Source organism: Castor canadensis, chromosome 5 (assembly GCF_047511655.1).
Source record: "Castor canadensis chromosome 5, mCasCan1.hap1v2, whole genome shotgun sequence".
In the NCBI taxonomy this organism is placed as follows: Eukaryota; Metazoa; Chordata; class Mammalia; order Rodentia; family Castoridae; genus Castor; species Castor canadensis.
In genome coordinates, this window is record NC_133390.1 from 58,324,301 (window position 1) to 58,340,442 (window position 16,142).

General features: G+C 40.4%; 1 non-coding gene across 1 annotated transcript; it reads right to left on the minus strand.

The window, feature by feature from the left end:
• Nucleotides 1-3,774: 3,774 nt before the first annotated feature.
• LOC141423597 (U6 spliceosomal RNA) lies at nt 3,775-3,881 on the minus strand. Its single transcript, XR_012448442.1, has one exon. It is a non-coding gene; the product is annotated as a U6 spliceosomal RNA (small nuclear RNA).
• Nucleotides 3,882-16,142: the final 12,261 nt, after the last annotated feature.

Genomic DNA, 16,142 nt, shown 5'->3' on the forward strand with positions numbered 1-16,142 from the left:
ATCAAGTCCTCAGAGACGAAAATTAACTGCAGCATGCAACCTACTTTTCTACCACAGTTACAGAGTAAGTTTGAAGAACAGGTCTTTCCAGAATGTAAGTCAAATGGATTTTTAAAGAGCTGGGACTGACAGAGAAGTTGAGTCCTTAATTCTAAGCTTTGCTTGATAGGGAAATATGAAATTTAGACTCTGTATGATGTCTGTAAGAACACTGTTCTTGCTCCTCCACTCCCCAGGGTGGCCTCAAACAGATGATTCTTCGGCCTTTAGCTTTCTGAATGCTAGGATTACAGATAAACACGACCACATCTGGCCCTTCCCTCCCCTCCCCTCCCCTCCCCCTCCCTTCCCCTTCATTTATTTCCCTTCTTCTCCTTCGCCTCCTTCTCTTCTTTCTTTTTCAAAAATTTCTAGAATGTAGTTTTTAAAAGTGGGGTAAGACTGCCCCCCAAACTGATCGGCCCTCCCTCTTCCTTTCCATGTTGTTTACTGTTCTTACCAGAGAAGAAGTTTAGTCTTCTTCCAGCCATCCTGAGTGTAGGTTGCCCAGAAGGTGTCAGTGGAGGGCTGGGGATGCAGGTCAATGGTGGGGGTGGGGGGGTGGGGGGGTGGCAGAAAGCTTGCCTAGCATGACCAAGGTGATGGGTTCCATCCCAAGCTCCACAAAAAGCCAACTAAACAATCCAAAAAACAAATAAAACAAACCCAAAGGATGTCAATGAAGTACCCACACTGTGGGTTTTGTAACTTGTTGGGTGTTACTTGATATCATTTTTCCAAGCACTAAGAGCCTGTTGCTCAACGTTAAAAGCCAGTGTGTCTGTCTTCAGGGCCAATCAGTCAATGTTTCTCAGCAGGTCAGTCCTGAGAGAATCCCTGGGGAGAGGCGCTCTTTTGTAGTGGCTAAAGGAAAACAAGGATAGTCCCTGGGAACTACTGCAAGGGGATAAAAAGACAGCCATGTGGAAAATAAGCAGTCACCTGCTGCAGCTTCAGGACAGTTCTCTCCAACCTTTGGGAGAGAAGTGGTTTCCCAAGTTCCTGATAACTAGGTCTCACAACAAACAAACTATGCCAACCTCCCTGGGGTGACCCAGGCAACAGGGGGCAGTTGTTTTTGTTTTCGGTTTTTTTTCCTTTTGTGGTACTGGGGTTTGAATTTAGGGCTTCATGCTTGCTAGATAGGTGCTTCATCACGCATCACCTCATCAGCCCTTTTGCATGTTGGATATTTGTGTTCGAGATAGGGTCTCTGGAACTATTTGCATGGGCTCGCTTTGAACCTCGTTCCTCCTGATTTCTGCCTCCTGAGTAGCCAGGAAACTAGGACATGAGCCATAGGTGTTGGACAGGAATTTTTTTTTTTTATTCATATGTGCATACAAGGCTTGGGTCATTTCTCCTCCCTGCCCCCACCCCCTCCCTTACCACCCACTCCGCCCCCTCCCTCTCCCTCCCACCCCCTCAATACCCAGCAGAAACTATTTTGTCCTTATTTCTAATTTTGTTGTAGAGAGAGTATAAGCCATAATAGGAAGGAACAAGGGTTTTTGCTGGTTGAGATAAGGATAGCTATACAGGCAGTTGACTCACATTAATTTCCTGTGCATGGGTGTTACCTTCTAGGTTAATTCTTTTTGATCTCACCTTTCCTCTAGTTCCTGGTCCCCTTTTCCTATTGGCCTCAGTTGCTTTTAAGGTATCTGCTTTAGTTTCTCTGCATTAAGGGCAACAAATGCTAGCTAGTTTTTTAGGTGTCTTACCATCCTCACCCCTCCCTTGTGTGCTAAAGCTTTTATCATGTGCTCAAAGTCCAATCCCCTTGTTGTGTTTGCCCTTGATCTAATGTCCACATATGAGGGAGAACATATGATTTTTGGTCTTTTGGGCCAGGCTAACCTCACTCAGAATGATGTTCTCCAATTCCATTCATTTACCAGCGAATGATAACATTTGGTTCTTCTTCATGGCTGCATAAAATTCCATTGTGTGTAGATACCACATTTTCTTTATCCATTCGTCAGTGGTGGGGCATCTTGGCTGTTTCCATAACTTGGCTATTGTGAATAGTGCCGCAATAAACATGGTGCCTCTGGAGTAACCTGTGTCACAGTCTTTTGGGTATATTCCCAAGAGTGGTATTGCTGGATCAAATGGTAGATCAATGTCTAGCTTTTTAAGTAGCCTCCAAATTTTTTTCCAGAGTGGTTGTACTAGTTTACATTCCCACCAGCAGTGTAAGAGGGTTCCTTTTTCCCCGCATCCTCGCCAACACCTGTTGTTGGTGGTGTTGCTGATGATGGCTATTCTAACAGGGGTGAGGTGGAATCTTAGTGTGGTTTTAATTTGCATTTCCTTTATTGCTAGAGATGGTGAGCATTTTTTCATGTGTTTTTTGGCCATTTGAATTTCTTCTTTTGAGAAAGTTCTGTTTAGTTCACTTGCCCATTTCTTTATTGGTTCATTAGTTTTGGGAGAATTTAGTTTAAGTTCCCTATATATTCTGGTTATCAGTCCTTTGTCTGATGTATAGCTGGCAAATATTTTCTCCCACTCTGTGGGTGTTCTCTTCAGTTTAGAGACCATTTCTTTTGATGAACAGAAGCTTTTTTAGTTTTATGAGGTCCCATTTATCTATGCTATCTCTTAGTTGCTGTGCTGCTGGGGTTTCATTGAGAAAGTTCTTACCTATACCTACTAATTCCAGAGTATTTCCTACTCTTTCCTGCATCAACTTTAGAGTTTGTGATCTGATATTAAGATCCTTGATCCGTTTTGAGTTAATCTTGGTATAGGGTAATATACATGGATCTAGTTTCAGTTTTTTGCAGACTGCTAACCAGTTTTCCCAGCAGTTTTTGTTGAAGAGGCTGCTATTTCTCCATTGTATATTTTTAGCTCCTTTGTCAAAGGCAAGTTGGTTATAGTTGTGTGGCTTCAAATCTGGGTCCTCTATTCTGTTCCACTGGTCTTCATGTCTGTTTTTGTGCCAGTACCATGCTGTTTTTATTGTTATTGCTTTGTAATATAGTTTGAAGTTGGGCATCGTGATATCTCCAGTATTGTTCTTTTGACTGAGTATTGCCTTGGCTGTACTTATTGCTGTTGTTTGTGTGAGACTCAACTAAAGTTAGGTCTTTTCTGTCAAAGGAGTTAATGTAAAACTATCACCGTGTAGATGCCAGCCAACCTCACCAAATTGCTGTCTACATGTTTTGTGAAACGTTGCTTGACCTTGCAAGATTCTTGCTGTCAAACAAAGAGCTGTTTATCACCAGATGTCCTAATTTCAAACTGCTTGCTTGAAGATGAATATTTCTCAAAAGAATTTTCTTGTTATCCCTGCTTTGAGGTCCCCCTTACCCCACTTGCCCCCTTTTCTAAGTAACCAATTGCAAAGATTGTGAACCCAAACCCGTCCATCAGGGTTAGGGACAGAGAAAGATAAACTGAGCTGACTCCACTCTCAGTGTGTTCTGCCTGTCAAACTCTGGACTGTGGCTGCACCCTTTTGCAGAAGTAAAACTTCTCTTTTTCCTTGCTGAGCGACTCCCACGTGTTTCTTTGATCAATGTTTAGGAAGGGCATTTCTAACATTTGTTTGTTTGTTTTTAAATTGTTTAAATTGTTCCCCAGAATGCAGCCAATTCAACCCCCTGCCTTAGGTAGCACTTCTCAAGCTTTAGTGTTCACAAATCACCTGGGGAATTTATCAAGATACAGGTTGTCCCTTCCCTTATTCCCTCTCCCCTTTCCCCTTCCCTTCTCTTTTTTAAAAATATGGAATGCTTCGCAAATTTTTATGTCATCCTTTGTCAGGGGCCTTGCTAATATTGTCTGTATTGTTATAATTTTAGTATATGTGCTACCGAAGACAGCATCTTTTCTTTCTTTTTTCTCTTATCATTTTTTTTTTCTGCTGGTGATCAAACCTGGGGCCTTTCACAGGTCAGGCAAGTACTTTACCCGGAGCTATACCCTAAGTCCAATGTAAGCTTGGGATTCTGCATTTCCGCCCCAGTTCTGGGGAATTGTCTGTGTTTCTGGGAGAAGTTCTAGCACAGTTATCAGCTCTGTGCACCAGCTGAGTCTTCATGATAGTTTCAATGTCTACCATTTTAAGCAAGTACTTAACATTTAACCACCCAACATTTCAAAATACAGATTCTAAAAAGCCCCATTAAAATTTAAAGTAAAAGTCAGACACCTGTGACTCATGCTTATAATCCTAGCTACTCAGGAGGCAGAGATCAGGAGGAGGAGGATTGAGGTTTGAAGCCAGCCCCGGCAAACAGTTTGCGAGACCCTGTCTGGAAAAAAAAATCACAAAAATGGCTGGCAGAATGGCTCAAGGTGTAGGCCCTGAGTTCAATCCCCAGAACAGAAAAAAAAAAAAAAATTAAAGTAAAATCTAAACACATTACAAATCTTCTAATTTTACATGGATTTTAGCATGTACCTTTCACTGGTCCACTCATCCTGCTTCAGGGCATAGTTATTCAGTTATTCTGACTGCTCCTTATGTCAGCCACACTCTTCCTTCCTTCAGGGCCTCCTTCCTGCTATTCCTTCTTCTTGGAGTCCTTTCTCCTCCATTGCCTCATGGCTTGCTCCCTCTTCATTCAGCTCAGACATCTCCATTACCTCTTTAGCTCTTCCTTGTGTAGAAGAAGAGTTCTCAGCAGAAGAAACAGCAAGCTAGACCCCAGAAAGAAAAAGGGCTTGTTTTTATGGCTAGATGAGAGGAGAGAGAGAAGGAGCTGAGGTTAGATAAGAAGGCAGAGTGGATAAGAAGGCAGATTAGATAAGAAGTGTAGGTTGGCCACACTTTAGAGGCTGAGTCTATGAATGGGTTTTAATAAAATGACTGTGAAGAGAAAGGATTGGAGAAGGCAGGAGTAGGAAATCAGGGAGAAGTCAGGACATTATTAGCTAAATTCAGAAGAGGAATTCACTGAGTCCAGATTGGTGGCTATGTAGGTGGCTGTGGACATCAGTAGGGCTTGAGATGCAGCTAGGCAGGGTGGGGCTCACCTAGGTACATGAGGTTGATTCCTGAGCCAGGAATCAACTGTCCATACAGCCCTAGGGTTCAATGGTGCCAGGTACCCAAAAACTGTTTGGGAAACTGAATTACTTCCCAGCACATCCTACAAGGTAATAACATGGAAGTTTTTGTTAAACAATTTACTATGTGCATGATTTTTTTGAAGGACTAAGGTTTGAACTCAAGGCTTTACACTTGGAAAGCAGGCACACTACCGCTTAAACCATACCTCAGGTCTATTTTGCTAGGTTATTTTGGAGCTGGGGTCTCTTAAACTATTTGCCTGGGCTGGCCTTGAACCATGATCCTCCCCAGCTCAGCCTCTCATGTAGCTGAGATTATAGGCATGTACCATAATGCTCCACTTTTTTTTCTTGCAGCACTGCTGATTTAGCCCCCACACATAATAGGTGAGCACTGCACCACTCAGCTACATTACGAATCCATAATTATTTTCCTTGTTTTGGCTTTTGTGTTTTGAGACAGTCTCACTGTGTACTAGGCTTGCCTCAACTTTTGGGAGTCTCAGACTCCCAAGTGTTGAGAACACAAGCATGAACAACCATGTCTGTCCCCCAGCCCTTAATTGATTGCTTCCTTGCTTGCTTGCTTCCTTGCTTCCTTCCTTCCCTCTCTCCTTCCTTCCAGTACTGGGGCTTGAACTCAGGGAGTCACACTTGCTAGAAAGGCACTCTTACCATTTGAGCCATTCTACCAGCTCTTTTAAGTGATGGGTTGTTTCAAGATAGGGTCTCATGAACTATTATATCTGCCTAGGCTGTCTTCGAAGCTCCTGATCTCTGCCTCTGGAACAGCTAGGATTACAGATGTGAGCCACCAGTGCCTGGCCAGCCCTTAATTTGTAAATATGTTTCCTCTTTTTCTCAATTCAGACTGTTTACTACTTTTTCTTCTAAGTTACTGCTTTTGCTCACTGACTGATCAGGTCTCCTGCCTTCCCCTCACCCAGTCATCCCCACTCTCTCCCGTTCACCCGTCTGAAACACAGATTTACTATAGCCACTCCCTTGCTGAAAAATATTTGCTATTCCCTATTTCCTATGGAACTAAGTGAACTCCTTGGCTAAGGTCCTATGTAATCTGTTCTTAAATTGCTTCCATCTGCCACCGCACCCTTCAAGGAACACAGCAAATATGTTTTCTTCAGTGTAGAAAGTGTATTCTCCATTTTTACTTTGGAATAATTTTAAACTTACAGAAATATTGCAAATAGTCACTGTTTACTCAGAGTCATTAATTTTTAACATTTCTCTGTATTTGCTTTCTTACTCTTCTGCCCCCATGTAGCAATTGTCTTCCTAATCATTTGAGGGGAGGATGCACAGATCATGTCCCCTTCCTCCCTTACTCTCAGGGAGTATTTCCTAAGAGTGTTCTCTTAGATATAATCGCATATCGTTATATAATGTAGTCATCGAATTCAAATGCTGACATAATTTTCCTCATTTGTAGTCCATATTTCAATTTTGTCCATTGTCCCAATGACATCCTTTATTATGATTTTTATTTTTAAAATTTTATTTTCATTTGTTTACTTTTGGTATTGGGGATTGAATTCAAGACCTTGTGAATGCTAAGTACCCACTCTATCACTGACTGTACCCCCAGCTTCTGTGGCAATTTTGAAAATACAGCTTTAAGATTATTAAATAAAGATTATAAGGAGACCACTGTTTTAGACTAAGTTCCTGCATTGAGCCCCAACAGAACAATCTAAAGATCAAAGTGAGTCAGAGCACGTACTAGGTAAGTTCAAAGCCCTGGGTTCAACCCTTTACCATAAAAACACAGTATTCTCTTAGTAAATTTCAAGCACACATTATGATAATCAACTATAGCCAGAGCTCCAAAATTTGGTCACCTTATAACTGAAAATTTGCATCCTTCAGCAAATATCCACCCCCCTCCCTGCAACTATCATTGCTCTCTCTGATTCCATGAGTTTAAGCTTTTAGATTCCACATATAAATGAGTTCATTTCTATTTGTCTTTCTGCATCTGGCATACTTCACATAGCATAGCGTTCTCCAGCTTTCTCCACGTTGTTGTAAAAAGCAAGATCTCTCTTTCTTTTCCGTTTTCTTTTTATTAATGTCAGTATAGGTTTTATTCGGGAGAAGGAACCTGTGGAAGGAGTCTCCAGCAAGAGAGCCAGAGCCCATTGCCTTACAAAGTGGGATAGTTAGAGGAGGTCACAATCGGCTCTCTCACCCTCCCACAATAATGGATTAAGAGCCCATCATTTTTCCAGGCCAGGTAGGGGGTTTCTAGTAAATGGCTAAAGGTGTTTATTTTTCTTTAGGGTCAGGTGGAGAGTTTCCAGTAAGCCACTTGTGAGGGGAAGGGGGTTTGGTCCTAAAGTGGCAGCCCTATGTTCACTCTGACATTCCTGCCTTTTGAAATATATATATATATACACATACATACATATATATATTTTCCCAGCAAAATGAGGAAAAGAGATTAAGGGTCCAGCAGAACAAGGACCCATGACATCCACTTAGCCCAGGAAGACAACTGCTTCCGGCGGTCCATTGTTTGTTGTTGGAGCTCAGCAGCACGTTCCTGAAGTCTCTTAATGGTGTTGCTGATGATCCTGGACTGTTTGATATAAACGCAGCATTCTTCCTGTTGAAGCCTGAATATGTTGTGGACATGGTTTGCAGTGGCGATCTGTATAAAGGAATGTAACTTTAGGAGATAAAGTGAGACATGCAGTTAAATACACATGGGCCAGTTATCAGCATGAGAAGGAAAACCAAGGGGTCTTCAGGGTGCAGACACGGGCTATAGATTTAAGCAGATCTGCAATTTCTTTGTCCATCCATCCAGTGATACATTTAGTGTTTCCATTTTTTGTCTATTGTGAATAGTGTTGCAAAAACAGGTGCAGAGACAAAGAGTACAGATCATTTCTTAGACATTCAAATTTTATTTCCTTTGTATATCTAACCAGTGGTTGGATTGCTAGATTATCCAGAGGTTCTATTTTTATTTTCTTGAGGAATCTATAGTTTTCTATAATGCTTGCAGTATAATTTACATTCCCACCAACAGCATATGCATTTTTGCCTTTCAACAACACTTGCCACCTTTAGTCTTTTTGATAATAGCCATCGTAACAAGGGTCTGATGAGATCTCAGTGTGTGTGTGTGTGTGTGTGTGTGTGTGTGTGTGTGTGTGTGTGTTTGACTAACTGCTTTGTTTTGTGGGTTTTTTTGGCAGTACTGGGGCTTGAACTCAGGATCTCACACCTGCTAGGCAGCGGCTCTATTACTCGAGCCACTCCTCCAGCCCGTGTATGTGTTTGAATAAGCAATAGAAGTTTATTTGGCTTCTGGTTCTGGAAGAGGGGAAGTACAAATGGAGAGGTTGCATCATAACTTGATGCATCACATGACAAGAGAGCACTCAGGAGAAAGTCACTGTGGTTTTGATTGGCATCTTCCTGATGGTTCGTTCTGCTGCACATTTTCTTACACTCTTGCTCATTTTTATGTTCGTTAAATAAAAATATTTATTCAGCTCCTTTTGCGCATGTGTGTGTGTTTCCCAGTTGAGTTGTTTGGGTTCCTTACACATTTTGGGTATTAACTCCAATTCTTTTTTTCTTTTTACAGATTTCACATAAAAATTCTAGTTATGGTGCAGATTAACATAGGAATGCAAACTTGGTTTATAATGAATAGTGGGATTCAAATTCTATTTCTGACAAATGAGTCTTCTTTAGGAAGACTGGAAGGAAGGCTGGGTGACAGTTTCTAACACTTTGGTTTTAAAATACAAACCTCAAGCTAGGATGGAGCTCAGTGGTAGAGCTCCTGTTTAACACTCACCAGGCCCTGGGTTTGATCCTAAGCACTGAAAAACAAGTAAATTTAAATTAAAGCATTTTTTACTCCTTCTCCCAAGTCTCAGTCTGTTCAATAAGTTTGCCAACAAAGAGAACAAGCAAAAATAGAGGGAGGGTGATACTCCTCTGTCTACCCAGGTGCCACTGGGCTCCAGGCTATAACATTGGTACCTTTTACAAAAAGGATAGACAAAGGTATTGATCTGGACCTCACGGAGTGGCCTTATGTCCCTCAGTACCTGCCTCAACTTCTCTAGAACCTGGGCAAGTCTCTCACAGTCCATATTCCCTTTTGGGGTTATAGCTCTTCATAGGGGCAGATATAGTTCCCCGCCTCACGGGCTCAGCCTGTAAGTGTGCCTCAGTGAGTTCTCCAGGGCGGCCATGGAGATGTGGCTCCCAAAGAAACTGAACATGGTGAGCTGGGAGCAGCAGCTCAGAGTGGAAAGGAGGGCATAAAGGTGAGAGTGGGTGATCTCTTACTCCCCTAAGAGCAGGCTCTCCAGGGGACTGGCCACTATCTAGCAGAGATTGGAAGGACTATGGACTCAAGTTTTTTTTTTTTTTTTTAAATGCAGGATGGTATTTTATTCTCACTGCTTTCTCATTTTGGCAGAACTGGGGTTTGAACTCAGGGCCTCGTGCTTGCTAGGCAAGCACTCTACACTTGAGCCACTCCTCTAGTCCCTCAAGTCTTTCAAAGAGCATCCAATTCTGATACATGTTTTGAAAATTTTATCCCTTTGTATCAGGCTGCCTTTTTTTTTTTTTTTTTTTTTTGCAGTACTGGGGTTTGAACTCAGGGCCTACACCTTGAGCCACTCCACCAGTCCTTTTTTGTGAAGGGTTTTTTGAGATAGGTTCTCATGAACTATTTGCCTGGGCTGGCTTCCAACCTCAGTCCTCTTACTCTGTCTTCTGAGTAGCTAGGATTACAAGCCTGAGCTATTGGTGCCCAGCTTAGGCTGCCTTTTCATTTTGTTGATCACTTCCTTTGCTGTACAGAAACTTTTTAAATTCAATATAATCCCATTTGTGTGTACACATATCTTACTTTACTTTATTAATTTTGCAGTGTTGGGGATAGGCTCCAGGGACTTGAAAATGTTAGGAAACCACACTCCAGTTATATCTTTTTCCTTTTGTTGTCTGTGCTTTTGGAGTCATGCACAAAAATCTCATTGCTAAGACCAATGTCAAGGTCCTTTTCCCATATGTTTTCTTTTAGGAGTTTTGTTTTCTATGATTACATTAAAGTTCTTAATCTGTTTTGAGTTATTTTTTGTGTATGGCATGTGATAAGGATCCAGTATGACAGGACTAAGGTTTTGGGCTTCTAAGAGTGGTAAATTACAGAAGGATAAATATATAGGGAGAACTAATCAAAAGTAAGGTTTATTTCAGTAATGTTGGTTATTTAGAAGTTGGTGCCATCTTCAGTATGAATAACTGCTTCCTTTTCTGAGTACAGGGCAGGCTAGGGAGACAGTTTCACCAGGGAAATTTATGCCTTTGCTTTGGACAGAGGAAGGGGAGGGTAGAGCTCTTTTTGTGTGGACTGTTTATTAATTGCCTTCAGTTCAAAAATCATCCAACTGACAAAGTATCGTATTTGAGAGAAGCAGATTCTGGATCTCTTTAATATCAGCCTACAAACAAAGCTATTTTTGACTCTCTTAAAATAATACAATTTCTTGACCTTTCTAGATATTAAAAAATATTACTATATTGGGCTCATTCAGAGAGAAACAAATTATATTTTAAAATAAGGTTTATTTTTATTTTATTTATTTATTTTTTTTGAGACAGAGTCTTGCCATGTAGTCTTGCAAATACTAAGCTGGCCTGGTATTTGCTGTCTTCTTGCCTTAGCCTCCCAAATGCTGGAATTACTACAATGCATGAGATTCACTTGCCAATAATGTGATTTTAGAATTTCAAATGCCTATGGCAAAAAACATTTTCTAAATTGCTTAATATAATACAAGAAATTTTTTAAAAAATGAAAAAGAGGGGGTTAGAGTATAGCTCAGCAGTACAGTACTTGGCAAGCATGTGTAAGGCCCAGTACCTCAAAAATAAAAAGAAAAAAATAAAATGAATTAAAGAAGAAAGAATGAAAATGAAAATGGAAAATGCAAAAAATTTGAGAAAGAATTGAAGTGTTTAGTATAAAGGATAGGAGTTTCTTTTTTGTTTGTTTTGGTGGGACCAAAATTTCATCTTAGAGCCTCACTCTTGCTAGGCAGATGCTGTACCACTTGAGCTACTCCTCAGCCCTTTTTTGTGTTGGTTATTTTCTAGATAAGACTTCTCTAACTATTTGTCCATGGCTGGGTTTGAACCATTATCCTCCTGATTTCTGCCTCCCAAGTAGATAGGATTACAGGCGTGAGTCACTGACACCCGGCATAGGGGTTTCTCCTTGTTCTTATGAACATAGTGGCCATTTCAGCAACTGGCCAGCCCTGTCTGACCCCAGCTGGTTCTGTGCCCACCACGCTCAGGACCACCTTGGAGTTCTTCTGTAGAGTCCCTTTCCCTGTGAGCCTTTTCCATTCTACTGGATGCTTCTTTCCACTGACTGCCAACACGCTCACACACCCACCCTCTTGTCTTGATACATGAATCACTTTGGGTTGGTTATTTGTTTTGAGATCTCACTATACAGCCCTAGCTTGCCTCAAACTCCTGATCCTCCCACCTCCACCTCCTGAGTTCTGGAATTACAGGTGTGTACCACCATGCCTGGCTTGCATGAATCGCTTTGAAGAAAAAACATATACCTTCTTGGTTCCATACATTGAGCTAACTTATTTTTTTACAATATGAAATGTGCAAATATAAAATTTAAGCCCTATATTGACAGTTTACATACAATATCACATTTAAAATGATAGCATTAACTAAAAATAAACTGTATAGAAGGCTGAGACAGGAGGATTGCAAGCTGGAGGTCTGCTGGACTACACATCAAGTTCCTATCTCAAAACTCTGAACAAGACAAAAAACTGTTTAATTATTAAAAATGTGCAAAAAAGGTAGGTGGTAAAATGCAATTCTTCCCATCCATTGTCTCAGCTTTCTCATTTCCCTTTCCAAAGGCAAACACTATTACTAGTATTTTGCATTTTCTTTCACAGATATATAGGTTATTTATATTTTGTTTATTTTTGCCAAGATTTGCTCATGTCTTCCAAAGAGCAGTTTGGATCATTAACTAGTGGGGTAGATGCTCTTGTGTTGTTGAAATCACAATGTGCAAAGTGCTTATGCTATCAACTCCCACAGCTTAGGTTACTTTGAGTTCAACACAATTGGACTTACAGATGTGTTGTGGAGAAACTTCACTCAACGTCCTCCCACCCCTACAAGAACAGATGCGAAACCCTCTTTCCTGCAATATTCTTGCTCGCCATTTGATCTTCCCTTGGTAGGGATCATAAAAAAAAAGACATAGTAAGTCTGTCTTTTCACAATAGCCTGAGACAATTACATTTGTATACTAGTGGCAAAGTCAGTCAAAAGCACACAAGTTCATCATGGGCTTTTAAAACTTTGAGAAGAATTCAGTCATTAGAAAATGATTCAGAAAATGTTCCTGTTAATTTTTAAGGTTGTCATAAAAAATAAAAACACAAAATTAAAAGATGTCTCCTTGTGAACCCAAGGGCTCACGATTATTTTAGGCTGGGAAACACAAGCTTAATTATTTCTGTATATATTCTCCCTAGGACTCAAGTCAAGGAAGATCTATGTGACAACTCTCAGGCCCCGAAGTAAGGTCCACCAGGCATTCCCTCAATATGATCAGAGTCAAGCAAGTCATTATATGGTCCTTACCATGCAAGTTCTGACACAGGTACCATGTTTAGTTTATTCACTGATGTATCTGCAGCACCTTGTATAATACTTTTCATATAAGAAGAATTTAATGAATAGTTATTGAATGATGAAGTGAAGCAACTATAAGTTAAGAGACTAGGGCTGAAGTCCTATCATACACAAGGCTACTTCTGTGTAACCTTGACAAGCTATTTATTCTATTTAGATTTCAATTTCCCTATTCCATAAAATAAGTAGAATAGGTTAGAGGTTCCCATCTCTGGAAAGCCTTTTAAACCATAGATTATGAGTTTCCTCCTGAAGAGATTCTGATTTACTAGTTTTTGGGTTGGGCTGGTTAATCTGTTTTTTTTTAACACCTGAGGTTGTAGGAATTGAAGATAAAAACCACTGAAGTGGTTCTAACATCCTATCACTCTTTGTACATATTAGTCCTGGTCTTGAACTCAACATATAGTGATTGAGGACCAAATATGTACTGAATATTACCAGCATTGGGACTATTAGGAATATTTAGCTTTCCTGACCCCAAGGATTTGCTATCTGGCTGGGAGACAGAAAATAGGTGGAGTAACTAAATGAGCACATTGTTAGCACAGGATGCAGCAAAAGACAGACAAAAGGCACTCTACAAAGTCTAAGACAAGCAGCTTTGCTCCACCTTGTGCTGCCTACCATGTTGTTCTGCCTTGTCACAAGCCCAGTGGACATGAACTGAAACCTCTGAAACTGTGAGCCAAAATAAAACTTTTCTCATTGAAGTTGATTTTCTCTGGTATTTTGTCACAACAATGGGAAGCTGACTAACATAGATGATATGAGGGAAGGAGAGCGTTTGTAACTAAAAAAGAGAGGATATGTGCTTAGCCAGAGTCCTGCAACTCATTTCCCAAAGTTGTAGCAAAGCCAGAGGTAGGAGAGCGTGTTAGTTAGCTTTTCATCACTGTGACATGTAACTGAGAGAGGCAGATTTATTCCTGAGGAGGATAGATTTATTTTAGCTCATATTTTTAGAAGTTTCAGTTCATTGTGCTGGAAGGGTGTGGTGAAGCAAAGTTGCTCACCTCCCGGAAGCCAGGAAGCAGAGAGAGGGATTGAGCAGAGGACAAGACACATTTTTCAAAGTCATGTCCCCAATGACTTACTTCTTTCAGCTAAGCCGCAGCTCCTAACAATGCCATCAGGTTTTGGATTCATCAAGGGATCAATCCATTGATGAAGTCAAAGTCCACATGACCCAATCACTTCCCCAAAGCCCTACCTACCTCTGAGCACTGTTGTATTGGGAACTAAGTCTTCAGCACCTGAGCCTTTATAGGAGACACTTCCTATCGAAAGGATAAGAGAGAGTCTAGCAGACTTTGGAGAAAAACTCATTATTTTAATTGTTTTAAAGCCATCTATGATCTTGATAAATACTACGGATAAATCTGAAACAAGTCTTTAATTTCCAAGATACAAAAGACAATAACTACAGATTAAAATTCACCCTAAAAACAAGATTCAAAGTCTAATTTAAATTATCTAGTTGAGCTTAGTTTCAATATTTAAAATATCTGCATAATTCTTTAGATGCTACAAAACTCATATAATAAAGTTAATGCTCACTGACAACCTAGAGAAAGTCTTTGTAACAGCTCTGATAGTAAGGGGTTTTTGTTTTGTTCCCAAGCAAGACTTTTTTATATTTGTGTGTATTTTTTGTGCTGCTGGAGATTAAACCCAGGGCCTCATGAATGGTAGGCAAGCATTCTACCACTGAGCTTAAACACTCAGTCTTAGCAAGGATTTTTGCCCTCAATCTCTCTTTCTGACTTGAGAAAATTAATTAGCTTGTTCACACTCAATTTTCTTATCTATAAAGTGAAGACAATAATACTTGTCTTGCAAGATTACTATGAAGATGAAATTCGGCAAAATGAAGCAGTGTATGTACAGGTCTTAACACAGTGCCTGGTAGACTGCAACCAAAAAATATGCCCAAGAAGGTAAATTTATTACAACTTTGCTTTTTGGGTTTTTAAAAAAATTTAATAGTTATACAGTACTGATAATGTATTGAAAGCTTTTACGTTTTATATGTAATCAGTATTTTCACATGGAGGGCTGGCAGAGTGGCTGAAATGATAGAGTGCCTTCCTAGCAAGCAGTTACTGCAAAGCCCTGCGTCCAAACCCCAGTACCACAAAAAAAAAAAAAAAGTTTTTCAAATGGAAAAGTTTCAAGTAGTAAAAAATGGTATTCAGAGAAAAGTAAGGGTCTTTCTCAAACCATGCTGTCTATTCTGTGATCTGATTTGCTCTTCTTAGATGCGACTAGGTTATACCACTTTTTTTTTGGTAGGACTGGAGTTTGAGCTCAGGGCTTTGTACTAGCAAAGCAGTCACTACTGCTTGAGACACAGCTCCAGTCCATTTTGCTCTGCTTATTTTGGAGATGGGGGTCTCACTAACTATTTGCTTAGGTGGCTTTGAACTGTGACCCTCTTGATGTCAGCCTCCCAAGTAGTTAGAATTATAGGAGTGAGCCACCAGCACCTGGCTGCATATACCAAAATTTTAACATGCCCAGTAATAATATTCTGAAGAACATTGGAATGGAAAAATATAAGAAATAATCAAAATGAAAAGTGTTTGTGGAATAACCACCCTTTGGAAACTGCACAATTTAAATAAGCAGAGTGCTAAATGATATGTTCATTGTGATATCTCCTTTTGAGCGCATGGATAATAATAATTTTTTTTCAGTACTGAGATTTGAACTCAAGGCCTACACCTTGATCCACTCCACCAGCCCTTTTTTTTTGTGATGGGTCTTTCAAGATAGAGTCTTGAGATCTATTTGCCCAGGCTGGCTTTGAACCGTAATCTTCCTGATTTCTGCCTCTTGAGTAGATAGGATGACAGATGTGAGCCAGTGGTGCCCGGCCTAACATAGATAATAATTTTATATAGAAAAATACATAATTTTGCTAGACATGGCAGCACATGACAGTAATCCTCAAACTCAGGATGCTGAGGCAGGAGGAAGATCTTGAGTTTGAGGCTAGCCTGGGCTACATTGTGAGATCTTGTCTCAGAACAACAGCCAGAAACTGATGGCTCAAGCCTGTAATCCAAGCTATGTGGCCTGCTGAGATCAGGAGGATTGTGATTTAAGGCTAGTCAAGGAAAAGAATTCATGAGACCCCGTCTCAACCAATAGCTGAACATGGTGACCTATGCCTGTCATTCCAAGTTACACTGGAGGCTGAGATCAAGAGGATCACAGTTTTAGGTGACCCCTGGGAAAAAAGTTCATGCGAGTCCATCTCAACTGAAAAAAAGTTCATGGTATGGTGATGAGCATCTGTCATCCCAGCTATGACAGGAAGC